The 13,423-nt window shown below is 41.3% G+C and overlaps 1 protein-coding gene across 9 annotated transcripts in view; it reads left to right on the top strand.

The window, feature by feature from the left end:
* The window catches only part of UBAP2 (ubiquitin associated protein 2), a 124,716-nt gene that overhangs the window by 9,290 nt on the left and 102,003 nt on the right, over positions 1 to 13,423 (top strand). Inside the window, exon 1 of one of the 9 annotated variants that reach the window (XM_049091862.1) lies at positions 9,749 to 9,770. The exons of the other annotated variants lie outside the window; for them this stretch is intronic. The gene's annotated coding sequence lies outside the window, so the exon portion shown is untranslated. Of the gene's footprint in view, positions 1 to 9,748; positions 9,771 to 13,423 lie in introns of those variants that run through there. 9 annotated transcript variants of the gene reach the window in all.

Raw genomic sequence — 13,423 nt, 5'->3', positions numbered from 1 at the left:
TTCTTGAGACTGTATTGATACAGGGTTCCACATCCTTATCTACATTTAGTATTGCTTTAATTTTTAAATGTTTATGGCAATTGTAGTGGGATGTTTTAGATACATCTTTTATGAACATAACACAGCTGGATTTTGCTTTGCTAATATATCCTACCAACTTTTCTTTAAATTTTTTTTTTTTTTAATTTTTATTTGATAGTCACACAGAGAGAGAGAGAGAGGCAGAGACACAGGCAGAGGGAGAAGCAGGCTCCATGCACTGGGAGCCCGACGTGGGATTCGATCCCGGGTCTCCAGGATCGCGCCCTGGGCCAAAGGCAGGCGCCAAACCGCTGCGCCACCCAGGGATCCCCCAACTTTTCTTTAAACTGGAGCATGGAGACTCATTGTTGATTATAATTATGGATACTTTGTAAATATTTCTGCCATCAAAACCTTTTACTTGCCTTGTCTTTATTGTTTTGCTTTTCTTTTTGCAGTTTTGATTCTTCTGTTTGGTTTCTCCAACTTTTTATTTTACTTTATTACTATTATTTTTAAAATTTTTATTTATTTATGATAGTCACAGAGAGAGAAAGAGAGGCAGAAACATAGGCAGAGGGAGAAGCAGGCTCCATGCACCGGGAGCCCGATGTGGGATTCGATCCCGGGTCTCCAGGATCGTGCCCTGGGCCAAAGGCAGGCGCCAAACCGCTGCGCCACCCAGGGATCCCTATTTTACTTTATTTTTAAAGATTTATTTATTCATGAGAGACACCGAGAGTGAGGCAGAGACCTAGGCAGAGGGAGCAGGCTCCATGCAGGAAGCCCCACGTGGGACTTGATCCTGGGACTCCAGGATCATGCCCTGAGCCTAAGTCAGATGCTCAACTGGTGAGCCACCCAAGCGTCCCTCCTCCAACTTTTTTATCTAATATTTTTCTGATTTATGAAAGCTAAGCATTATGAACACATGTATACCTTTGACCTTGAGTGACTACTTAATATTTTGCTACATTGACTTCTCTCTCTACTGTGCCCATTATCTTTTGAGGCTAAATGTTTATTTTTTTTTTTTTTAAATTTTTTTTTTTTTTTTTATTTATTTATGATAGTCACATAGAGAGAGAGAGAGAGAGGCAGAGACACAGGCAGAGGGAGAAGCAGGCTCCATGCACCGGGAGCCCGATGTGGGATTCGATCCCGGGTCTCCAGGATCGCGCCCTGGGCCAAAGGCAGGCGCCAAACCGCTGCGCCACCCAGGGATCCCGAGGCTAAATGTTTAGAAAGTAAAGTGAAACATCTGGATATTTATACCTAAATATTTCCTTAGCAAGCATCTCTTTGCAATAAAGAACTTCTCTTACAAGTAACAATAACCTAATCCTACCTAGGAAAGTGAATATTTAATAATATATGTGTATAATGAATAATATCAATATCTGATAAAATTCACATATTTCCCAGTTCACAAAATGTCTTTGGTAACTTTTGTTACTGTTGTTTGTTTTACCCTATTTAAGTATTGTCACTGAACTATAATATTGAATGATAATCCACTTAAGTGACTATTTTGTCATTTATCACGCATAATTGCCAGTCAGATTATATGATAACTACTGCTGGTACTTAGTTTAGATAATTCTTGCTAGTGTTAAGTAAATTGCAGTTTATCATAGGATAAGTGTTAACTTTTTTGAGCTGTTAGAAAGACAAAGAATATTCTATGTATCTTGTTAATCTTGTATAGACCCCAGGTTTTGAAAAAAATATGGAAAGTCCTTTTGATGTGTGGGAATAAGAGTAAACTATTACATAAATAAAAACTTTAGAAAGTAAATTCTCATGGCATTTTATTTCTGTGAAATGGTCAGTGTAGGTTAAGCCAGGTAAGGTCTGAGTGATAGTTGTTACTGAAATGCTCATAGATGTTCAGCTGAACAAAGCTTTAATGTTGCTACTTGTCAGCAACTATTAAAAGCTACTGATACAGATGCATAATGCACTGTCCCTGTTCTCTAGGTGCTTACATTCTGATGGGAAGACAAGTAGACACAATGCAGTTAGGAGTCAGAATCCTTTTGGGAGCAACAGAGGGAAAGCACTATTGGTTGAATCTGGATATTGAGGAGACTTCCTTGAACCAGTGGGAGACTGATCCTTACTTTTCCTGTATTTTTATAGGATCAATAATGGCCAAATTACTGGTTATAATTACTTCTCTTGTTAAAACACTTTGAATTTTATTTTTTTATTTTTTTAAATTTTTATTTATTTATGATAGTCACACAGAGAGAGAGAGAGAGAGAGAGAGAGAGAGAGAGAGAGGCAGAGACATAGGCAGAGGGAGAAGCAGGCTCCATGCACTGGGAGCCCAATGTGGGATTCGATCCCGGGTCTCCAGGATCGCACCCTGGGCCAAAGGCAGGCGCTAAACCGCTGCGCCACCCAGGGATTCCAACACTTTGAATTTCAGAGGTGCCTGGCTGGCTTAGTGGTGCATGTTTTGATTTTGGGATTGTGAGTTTGAGCCCCAGATTGGGCATAGAGATTACTTAATAAAATCTTTGAGGAGCACCTGGGTGATAGAATTGGTTAAGGGTGTAACTCTTGGTTTCAGCTCAGGTCATGATCTCAGGGTCATGCGCTCCACTTTAGGCTCTGGGCTCAGCATGGAGTCTGCTCCAGATTCTCTTTACCACTCTTTCTTTCTTTCTTTTTTTTTTCTTAAGATTTTATTTATTTATTCATGAGAGACACACACGGAGAGGCAGAGACACAGAGAGAAGCAGGCTCCATGCAGGTAGCCCGATGTGGGACTCGATCCCAGGACCATTCCCTGGGCTGAAGGCAGGCACTAAACGGCTGAGCCACCCAGGTGTCCTTCCCACTCTGTTTCTCCCGCTGCTCAGACTTAAGCTTGCTCTGTCTCTCACTCTTTCTTAAATAAATAAAATCTTTAAAATATTTGAAAAATAATGAAAAGGCGCCTGGGGGCTTGGTCAGTTAAGCATCTGTTTATTTCATCTCACGTCTTTTTTTTTTTTTTTTTTAAGATTTTATTTATTCATGAGAGACACACAGAGAGAGAGGCAGGGACAGGCAGAGAGAAGCAGCAGGCTCCATGCAGGGAGCCTGACACGGGACTTGATCCTGGGGCTCTAGGATCACACTCTGGGCCAAAGGCAGGTGCTCAACCGCTGAGCCACCCGGGTGTCCCTCATCTCAGGCCTTGATTTCAGTGTGAGTTCAAGCTCTGCGTTAGGCTCCATGCTGGAGTGGAGCCTCCTTTAAAAAAAAAACAAAACAAAGCAAAACAAAAAAACAAACCCACCCAGAATTTTGTGTCCATAGTTCAGTTTTGTTAGATTTTGCTATTATTGTGATTACTGTATTGTATCTTTTGTTTGGCCATGATTGGTAGTTTATTTGTACCAGCCAGTAAAACAGAAACTATGTTATTTATTTATTAAAATATTTTGGATGCCTGGGTGGCTCAGTGGTTAAGCGTCTGCCTTCAGCTCAGGGCGTGATCTCGGCCTCCTGGGATTGAGTCCCACATTAGGCTCCCTTTGGGGAGCCTGCTTCTCCCTCTGCCTGTGTCTCTGCCCCTCTCTCTGTCTCTCATGAATAAATAAATAAAATCTTTGAAAAAAAGATTTTTATTTCTTTGAGAGCTAGTGAGAGTGCCTACAAGCAGGGGGAGGAGCAGACTCTGCTGAGCAGGGAGCCCTATGTGGGCTTGATTCTGAGATCATGGGGGACCCTGAGATCATGACCTGAGTGAAGGCAGCCACTTAACTGACAGAGTGACCTAGGTGCCCTTATTTCATTTTTTTAAGTTTTTATTTTTATTTATTTATTTTGTAATCCCAACATGGGGCTTTATTTTATTTTATTTTTTTAAATGTTTATTTATTTATGATAGTCACAGAGAGAGAGAGAGAGAGAGGCAGAGACATAGGCAGAGGGAGAAGCAGGCTCCATGCACCGGGAGCCCGACGTGGGATTTGATCCCGGGTCTCCAGGATCGCGCCCTGGGCCAAAGGCAGGCGCCAAACCGCTGCGCCACCCAGGGATCCCCCAACATGGGGCTTTAATTTATAACCCTGAGATCAAGAGTCTCGTGTTGTACAGACTTGAGCCAGCCAGGTATCCCAAGAGAAACTAAGTTTCTCTATTCTATTTATTTATGACAAGTGAAGCCTATGCCTAATGTGGGTTTCAAACTCAGGACCACAAGATCAAGAGTAGCATATTCCTCTGACTAAGCCAGCCAGGCACCCCAAGTTACTCTTACTATAACTTAGTCATATTATTTTTTTGGTCAACTTTTTTTTTTTTTTTTTCCTTTAAGTTTTATCTATTTGAGTTGGAGAGAGAGCATGAGCAAGGGAGAGGGGCTTAGGGAGAGGGAGAGCAGGGAGTCTGATTCTACTCGGAGGTCAATCCCAGGACCCTGAGATCATGACCTGAGCCCAAGGCAGATGCTTAACTAACTGAGCCACCCAGGCATCCCTGGGTCAGTTTTTCTTTTTCTTTTTCTTTTTTTTTCCTTTTCTCTTCTTTCTCTTCCTTTCTTCCCCTTTTCCTTCTTTTCCTTCTTTTCCTTTTTCCTCCTTTCTTTCCTTCTTTCCTGGGTCGATTGATTTTCTTTTCTTTTCTTTTCTTTTCTTTTCTTTTCTTTTCTTTTCTTTTCTTTTCTTTTCTTTTCTTTTTATTTATTTATGATAGTCACAGAGAGAGAGAGAGAGAGAGAGGCAGAGACACAGGCAGAGGGAGAAGCAGGCTCCATGCACGGGGAGCCCGATGTGGGATTCGATCCCGGGTCTCCAGGATCGCGCCCTGGGCCAAAGACAGGCGCTAAACCGCTGCGCCACCCAGGGATCCCTTTTCTTTTCTTTTCTTTTCTTTTCTTTTCTTTTCTTTTCTTTTCTTTTCTTTTCTTTTCTTTTCTTCTCTTCTCTTCTCTTCTCTTCTCTTCTCTTCTCTTCTCTTCTCTTCTCTTTTCTTTTTTTCTTTTCTTCTTCTTTTTCTTTTTCTTTTTCTTTTTCTTTTTCTTTATTCTCTCTCTCTCTCTCTCTTTTAAGATTATTTATTTATTTATTTATTCATGAGAGAGGCAGAGACACAGGCAGAGGGAGAAGCAGGCTCTATGCAGGGAGCCCGATGTGGGACTGAATCCCGGGTCTCCAGGATCACGCCCTGGGCCGAAGGCAGGTGCTAAACCGCTGAGCCACCCAGGGATCCCCCCCCCCTTTCTTTTTAATGTTTTATTTACTTATTCATGAGAGATAGAGAGGCAGAGATGTAGGCAGAGAAAGAAGCAGGCTGCATTTGGGGAGCCTGATGCCGGACTCCGTCCCAGGACCATGGGATCATGACCTGAGCCAAAGGCAGATGCTCAACCACTGAGCCAACCACAGGTGCCCCCCCGGGTCAGCTTTTTATAGTAACTTGTTGAATGTCTCAGTTTTTTTCCATTTAGGGTCTCATTTCCTGGCATATTGATTATTTGGTGAAACACTTCTTTGAGTTGGAAACCAGAGGACCTCTTAAATTCTTAGCTTTGGTACTTCAGTTTATTTATTTATAATTTTTATTTTTTATTTATTTTTTTCTTCAGTTTATTTAGTATCTTTTTTTTTTTTTTAAGATTTTATTTATTTATGAGAGACACACAGAGAGAGAGAGGCAGAGACACAGGCAGAGGGAGAAGCAGGCTCTATGCAGGGAGCCCGACTTGGGACTCGATCCCGGGTCTCCAGGATCACGCCCTGGGCTGAAGGCAGGTGCTAAAACCGCTGAGCCACCCGGGCTGCCCTCTTTTTTATTTTTTAAGATTTTATTTATTCATTCATGACAGAGAAAGTGTGCGTGTGCGCGAAGGAGAGACAGAGGCAGAGGGAGAAGCAGGCTCTGTGCAGGGACCCTGATGTGGGACTGGATCCCGAGTCTCCAGGATCACACCCTGGGCTGAAGGCGTCGCTAAACCGCTGGGCCACTGGGGCTGCCTATTTAGTATCTTTAATTCTTTGTGATTGGGAGTGCTAAGGTGATGTTGGGAAAATACCTTCTGTATATTACAGAATAGTTCAGGTGGTGATTACAAGAATAAAAATCTTGTTAGTTAATATAGGCCTTTTACTACAGAAGTTTTTTTTAAAGACAGGTTAAGCTATTTAATTGTTCTAATGCTTATCTCCTTTACCAGAAGATCCCAGCTGTATTGGGATATACCTAGTGTACCATGAACCAGTTTATATACTGTGACAGCCTAGCCATCTGTGGAACAAAGAAACAACCAGTGTCATAGCGGATTTTATTGAAGTGTATTTGGTCTGCAGTGATAGTTGTATAGTCGGTAAATACTAAAAATCATATAATTTTTTACACTTAAAAAGGGTGAACATTATGGTATTTGCTGTTCCTCAGTAAAGTTATTTAAATTGTTTGAATAGGCAGTATTTTGAAATTAAATGGCAGAAACAAAAGTCTATGAACATTAATACTATAGTCACTAGTTTTTATGGTAGCTATTAGGATGTAGACTAAGCATTTGAAGTACATTTTTTGTTTGGTGCTCCTTATAGGCTTGAGAAGAGTAAAGTGTTTGGTCAAGGTTACCTAATCTAGTAATTTGTAGAATGCAGGTCTGTGTGACTGCCAAACCTTTGTTCTTGGCTGCCCCTCCCCACCCCCAACCTGTCCCCTTAATCATAATACTGTACTACTTTACCTGTCTGAAATACTGCTGTCTGGGAATATAGCCAAGTGCTAGATAAGTCAAACAATGTCCACATTTGTGGTACATAAGCTTTGGGTTTTGCACTGCATGGAAAATGAAGGGATGGAGATCCAGGTGGAGCCCTTACACTCCAGTGATTGGTTCCACTAGGTCCCATTTTACTTTAATTTATTTTCATCTATTTACCTAATTAATTAAGCTCTATGCCCAAGCGTGGGGCTTGAACTTACAACCCAGGAGTTACATACTCTACTGACTGAGCCAGCCAGGCATCCTGCTTCTATTTTATATGTTGGGGTTTAGTTAGACATTTAGTTGGATTAGATTTCTGTGGTTTAAAAGAAATGCTGCCTTTGCTTTAGTTTTTCATTCTGATTTTACTAGCTGGTTTAGTCGGCATGGTGAGCTGATCTCTAAGCCCTCTGCCAATTTAGGTGCTTTCTAAGAGGAGGTCAGGCACATAGCACTGAGAAGTGGAAATTGATAGCACACTGTGAGAACAGAGTCAGAAGAAAGCTATAAAATTACGTGAAAATTACACTTAAGAACTCAAACTGCTGTTAGGCTCTTTAGTATATTGTTAAGTGACCCTAAAATGCCATGGAGTTGTGGACATCAAGTAGAGAGTAATTGCTGTTTATATTAAGGGACAGAAAATAAAAAAATGGGGTTATATTCAGTATGCTGTTGAAAAAAACATGCCTGTGGAAGGTGGAGACAAAAAAGTAGGTGCAGTTTGGGAGAATGGCAAGGCCAATTTGACAAAGTATAGGAATCACAAAGGAATAAAGAGCTTGTATTTTACTAAGGAGTTGATTTGTAAACAGAAGATTATGGATTTTAGCAGTATTCTAGAAGATTAAACAGGCTACTTTGGAATCAGTTTCACAGTTAAGGTAGTTCAGACAAGCAAAAAAGGGCATGAAGTTTTTGTGAACTAGAGAGGAGGCAATTATTGATATTATTATTGATAAAGGTACCTTATAACTGCTGGGTTATGTATGTGACCCTGACATAGCAAAAGTCATACTGGACAAGGGCTACATAACTTATTCCTAAAGACAAGGATGGTATGGTGTCTGAGAAGTCAAGGGAATAAAATTATGAAATGTGTTGAATGCCAGAGACAAGTGAAAGAATGAGAATAGAAAAAATATTTTGAAAAAAAATTAAAAAAGATTTTGACATGTGGAGGTCAGTGACCTGGGGAATAGCATTTTTCCTGTTTGTATGAGATGGTGAGGGACACCAGACTAAAAGGGAGGTGTTTTTTTTTTTTTTTTTAAAGATTTTATTTATATATTCATGAGAGACAGAGACAGACAGGCAGAGGGAGAAACAGGCTCCATGCAGGGTGCCTGATGTGGGACTCGATCTCAGGACTGCAGGATCACGCCCTGGGCTGAAGGCAGGTGCTAAACCGCCGAGCCACCCAGGGATCTAAAAGGGAATTGTTTAGTGAGGAAGTGGAGGCAGTGAGTGTATTCTTCTTGAGATATACAGCTGAAGTAGTCATTGCTTACAAGATAGAACATGCAGTTTCCCAGAGTGCTTGGAAAATTATTTTGTAAGCCTTTGTTTTTAGATTAATGTGGTTGTAGGGAATGGTTGAGCAGGTTTTTAAACACATACTTGAGAGAAGGGAAAGGATAGGGAATATTTTCTCAATAGTAGTGGTAGATTTCCTTATTAAGGAATCTGGTATTTGAATGAAAACTGAGCCTGGTGTATAAGTGACAGATGTATTAACATTGGAATGGATTTCATGACTATGTTTTGATAGATACATTCTTTAGATAACTGACATTTTTAAAGTTGCTTTTGGCATGAGTGAAATGGTAATAAAGTTCTCACTAGAATAAATACTTTTTTTTTTTAAACAACTCAGATTATATTCTGGATTCATGAGGAAGGTTGGAGAACTGTAATGAAAAACTGTGGGTCTGAAGTGCTTAAAAATCAGTATATTTTTGGTTTACGGTAATAGCTAGAGATGTTATAGCTGTCTTACCATAGTTTTATGGATATACTGAAGGCACCTGGGTGTCTCAGTGGTTGAGTATTTGCCTTTGGCTCAGGTCGTGATCCTAGGGTCCTGGGATCAGCACCATTATTGGGCTCCCTGTAGGGATCCTGCTTCTTCCTCTGCCTATTGTTTCTGCCTTTTTCTGTGTCTTTCATGAATAAATAAATAAAATTGTTAAAAATAATGGGTATATTGAAATTTTATAAATCAGTTGTGAAATATTTGTGTATAACAAGTATCAAATGTTTAAATGGTTTATGCAGAGGTGTGAAAAATGAGAATAACTTGAAATAGTTTTGCTTATCTATGGTAAGAATTGGAGATTTGTAAAGTTTTGTCTGTAGTGAAAGTATGGTTGGGATGTAATCATTTTAAGCAGTAAATCTAATTTACTATATGCGAATGGTTAGCAGAGATGCCACTTTATCTGAAGCCAAAACAATAAATTAAGGTGAGCTATGAACTGAAACTTTCAAGTAATTATAAGTTGAACTAGGTAACATTTTTGAGTGTTGATACATATGGGATATTTCTTGAAGTTCTTGTCACACCTTGGAATTTGGAGGTTTTATCTGCATTAACCGTTGTTACTGCTTTTCTGTGCTTGAAAATAAGAAATAAGTTAAACTGACAGTTTAGGTAATGTTTTGGCTTAGAGTATCAAGAATAAAAGGTTCTTGATTTTTGTGACTGGTTGTAGTAATATGACTTGACTGAAAGAAATATTTGCTTTATTGAATTTGTATCCCCAAGGATGGTGAGGTCAGTTAGCCTATGGTTTGACATCTTTCTTCCCCTTTCTGTCTTAGGAAGAGGAAATAAGCCAAAAGAAGGCAACTACCCTGCATACCCTTTACCTTGGAAGGCTTTGGGACAGAGCCACTAATGAGAAATTAATCTTGCTCTGGATGTGGAGCTGGAGGGTTGGGGTGGAATGAGAGTGAGGATGTGAAGACAAAAAAATTTATAAAAACACATCTATCTTGGGCCTCCCGGCTGGTTCATTTGGTAGAGCATGTAAGTTCAAACCCCACATGAAGCCTCCAAAAAACAAAAACATGTCTGTCTTTATTACAGACGAAGACTATTGTTGATATTAAGTCTTTCCTGTTCTAATGACTCTTGAGACTTCACTTGATTCTCTCCAGAGAGGATAGGTGGGACTAGTGCAGCTGAACATGGTTGGGAAAGAGCTACATTAAAGTAGGGTTAGGGGGAATTTGAGATGGGAACATTCACTTGGCAATTTATTACCATTTTTTGTTAATACTCAGGAAATAGGGCCCTCTTCTTTTTTTCCTCTTTCTTCCTTCTCGATAAAATGCATGCTGACATAAATGGATGCTAGCTATTGGGTAAAGTTATTTCTTTTAATCACTCAAGCAATTTTCTTTCTTTTCTTTTCTTTTTTTTTATTTATGATAGTCACAGAGAGAGAGAGAGAGAGGCAGAGACACAGGCAGAGGGAGAAGCAGGCTCCATGCAGGGAGCCCGATGTGGGATGGGATTCGATTCCGGGTCTCCAGGATCGCGCCCTGGACCAAAGGCAGGCGCCAAACCGCTGCGCCACTCAGGGATCCCTCAAGCAATTTTCGAAGTCATTATGCAATGTGCTAAAGAGTTTTGAAGGCTTAAGCTACTCTATATAGGGCAGTCCCGGTGGCACAGCGGTTTAGTGCTGCCTGCAGCCCGGGGTGTGATCCTGGAGACCCGGGATCAAGTCCCACATCAGGCTCCTTGCATGGAGCCTGCTTCTGTCTCTCCCTGTGTCTCTGCCTGTGTCTCTCTCTGTGTGTCTTTCATGAATAAATAAATAAAATTAAAAAAAAAAAAAAGCTACTCTATATAAATAGAGTTGGTGGAAAGCCCCCCACCCCCGGATGAGTGTTAGAAATAATGCAGATTTATTTACTATTTTTTTTTTTTTTTTTTTTTTATGATAGTCACAGAGAGAGAGAGAGGCAGAGACACAGGCAGAGGGAGAAGCAGGCTCCATGCACCGGGAGTCCGACGTGGGATTCGATCCCGGGTCTCCAGGATCATGCCCTGGGCCAAAGGCAGGCGCCAAACCGCTGCGCCACCCAGGGATCCCTATTTACTATTTTTAATATTTTATTCATGAGAGACACAGAGGGAGAGCTAGGCTCCCTGTAGGGAGCCCAATGTGGGACTTGATCCCAGGACCCCAGGATCACCCCTTGAGCCAAAGGCAGACACTCAACTGCTGAGCCACCCAGGCGTCTTGAGAGAGAATGAATCTTAAGTAGACTCCATGCTCTGTGTGGAACCCCACATGGGCCTCAATCTCACGACCCTGTAATCATGACCTGAGCGAAAATCGAGAGTCGAATGCTTAACTGAGCCACCCAGGCGCCCCAGTGCAGATAATTTAAAAATAAATGACAATTTGAAACATTGCGTTGTCCTTGGGTTCAGAAACTATTTTTGGAAGAAAACAAAAAAAGAAACTTTTTTTTTAAGATTTATTTATTTATTCATTCAGAGAGAGTTAAGAGAGAGGCAGAGACACAGGCAGAGAGAGAAGCAGGCTCCATGCAGGAAGCCCGATGTGGGACTCGATCCTGGGTCTCCAGGATCACACCCCGGGCTGCAGGCAGCGCTAAACCGCTGCGCCACCGGGGCTGCCCAAGAAGAAACTATTTTTGAAAAGTAGCCATGCTATGCTGCCTGGAAGTCATGCAGATATGTAAATAGTGCCACATTAGAGAAAGGCCAATGATTGACTTATTTAGGAAAGCAAGTTCCTTTGTATGTCCTGGAGTTAGAATAGATTCAGGCTGGGGCACCTGGCTGACTCAGTCAGTAGAGCATACGACTCTTGATCTTGGGTCATGAGTTTGAGCCTAATGTTGAGCGTAGAATTTACTTAAAAAAAATAAAAATAAAAAAAAAATGAAAAAAGACTGATTTCCTACATTGCTCATCACATGGTTACAATAACTGATGTAGAATCAAAAGTAGTTAAATCATGTTTGTATTTTTCAAGAAGGGAAATATGTGTTGCATTTAGAAGGCATTTGTATTAGGAAGGGTTGGAACCAAAACCATCTTGGCCCTTAAAGAGTTTTCTTTTTATTTTATGTTTTTGCTCATGAGAGACACCGGCAGAGATTTAGGCAGAGGGAGAAGCAGGCTCCCAGTGGGGAGCCTGATATGGGACTTGATCCCAGGACCCTGGATTACAATGTGAGCCAAAGGAAGATGCTCAACCACTGAGCCACCCAGGTGTCCCAAGAGTTTTCTTTCATAGTTCCATAATACCAGATTGTGCAGGTGAACAGGGTAATTGAGATGCTATAATTACATTATTGTCTTTTACATAGTAGTATATCAATGTTGTGTGATAAAAGCATGATACAACTTTTTTTTTTTTTAAGATTTTATTTATTCGAGAGAGAGAGAGAGAGAGAGAGAGGCACAGACACAGGCAGAGGGAGAAGCAGGCTCCATGCAGGGAGCCCGACATGGGACTTGATTCCGGCTCTCCAGGATCACGCCCTGGACCGAAGCGGCACTAAACCGCTGAGCCACCCACGCTGCCACCCACGCTGCCCGATACAACCTTTTCTAGTGGATGACAGTGATGCAAAACAAATAGAAAACACTTAAAGGATACTCCCTAAATGAACTAGATTTAACATTTTTTTCTTTTTTTCTTTAAGATTTTACTTATTCATGAGAGAGGCAGAGACACAGGCAGAGTGGAAGCAGGCTCCATGCAGGAAGCCCTATTCGGGACTCAATCCCAGGACCCCAGGATCATACCCTGGGCCAAAGGCAGGCACTAAACCACTGAGCCACCCAGGAATTCCCCAGATTTAATAGTTTTTAAAAAGTTTTTATTTATTATTATTTTATTATTTTTTATAGTTTGTTTATTTATTTATTTATTTATTTATTTATTTATTTATTTATTTATGATAGTCATACAGAGAGAGAGAGAGAGAGAGAGGCAGAGACACAGGCAGAGGGAGAAGCAGGCTCCATGCACCGGGAGCCCGATGTGGGATTCAATCCCGGATCTCCAGGATCGCGCTCTGGGCCAAAGGCAGGCGCCAAACCGCTGCGCCACCCAGGGATCCCTAGTTTTTTTTTGTTTTTTGTTTTTTTTTTAAGATTTTTTAATTTATTTACTCTTGAGAGACAGAGAGAGTGAGAGAGAGGCAGAGACACAGGCAGAAGGAAAAGTAGACTCCATGCTGGGAGCCTGATGTGGGACTCAATCCCGGGACTCCAGAATCATGCCCTGGGCCAAAGGCAGGTGCTAAACCACTTAGCTACCCAGGGATCCCCCTAAAAAGAGTTTTTAAAACATTTTTTCACTCATTAGAGAGTGCATGTGCATGGTGGGGAAGGGCAGAGAGATTCTCCACCCAGTGTAGGGTCCCCGTGCAGGGTTCAGTCTACACCCACTATGGGGCTTCAATCTACCACGCCAGATCGAGTCAGATGCTCCACCGACTCAGCCAGCCAGGCACACCAGAACTTTGTTCCTTTTACTACTTGAATAATATTCTGTTGTATGGATATACCTCACTTTGTTTATCCATTTGTCAGTTGATGGACATTTGGGTTTCTACTTTTTGTCATAATGCTGCTACGAACGTTCGTGTGCACATTTCTGGGCAAACGTTTTCAATTCCCTTGGG

The sequence above is a fragment of the Canis lupus genome, chromosome 11 (genome assembly GCF_003254725.2).
Source record: "Canis lupus dingo isolate Sandy chromosome 11, ASM325472v2, whole genome shotgun sequence".
Classification (NCBI taxonomy): Eukaryota; Metazoa; Chordata; class Mammalia; order Carnivora; family Canidae; genus Canis; species Canis lupus.
The sequence above is the reverse complement of the archived record's forward strand: the minus strand, read 5'-3'. Positions and strand labels throughout refer to the sequence as shown.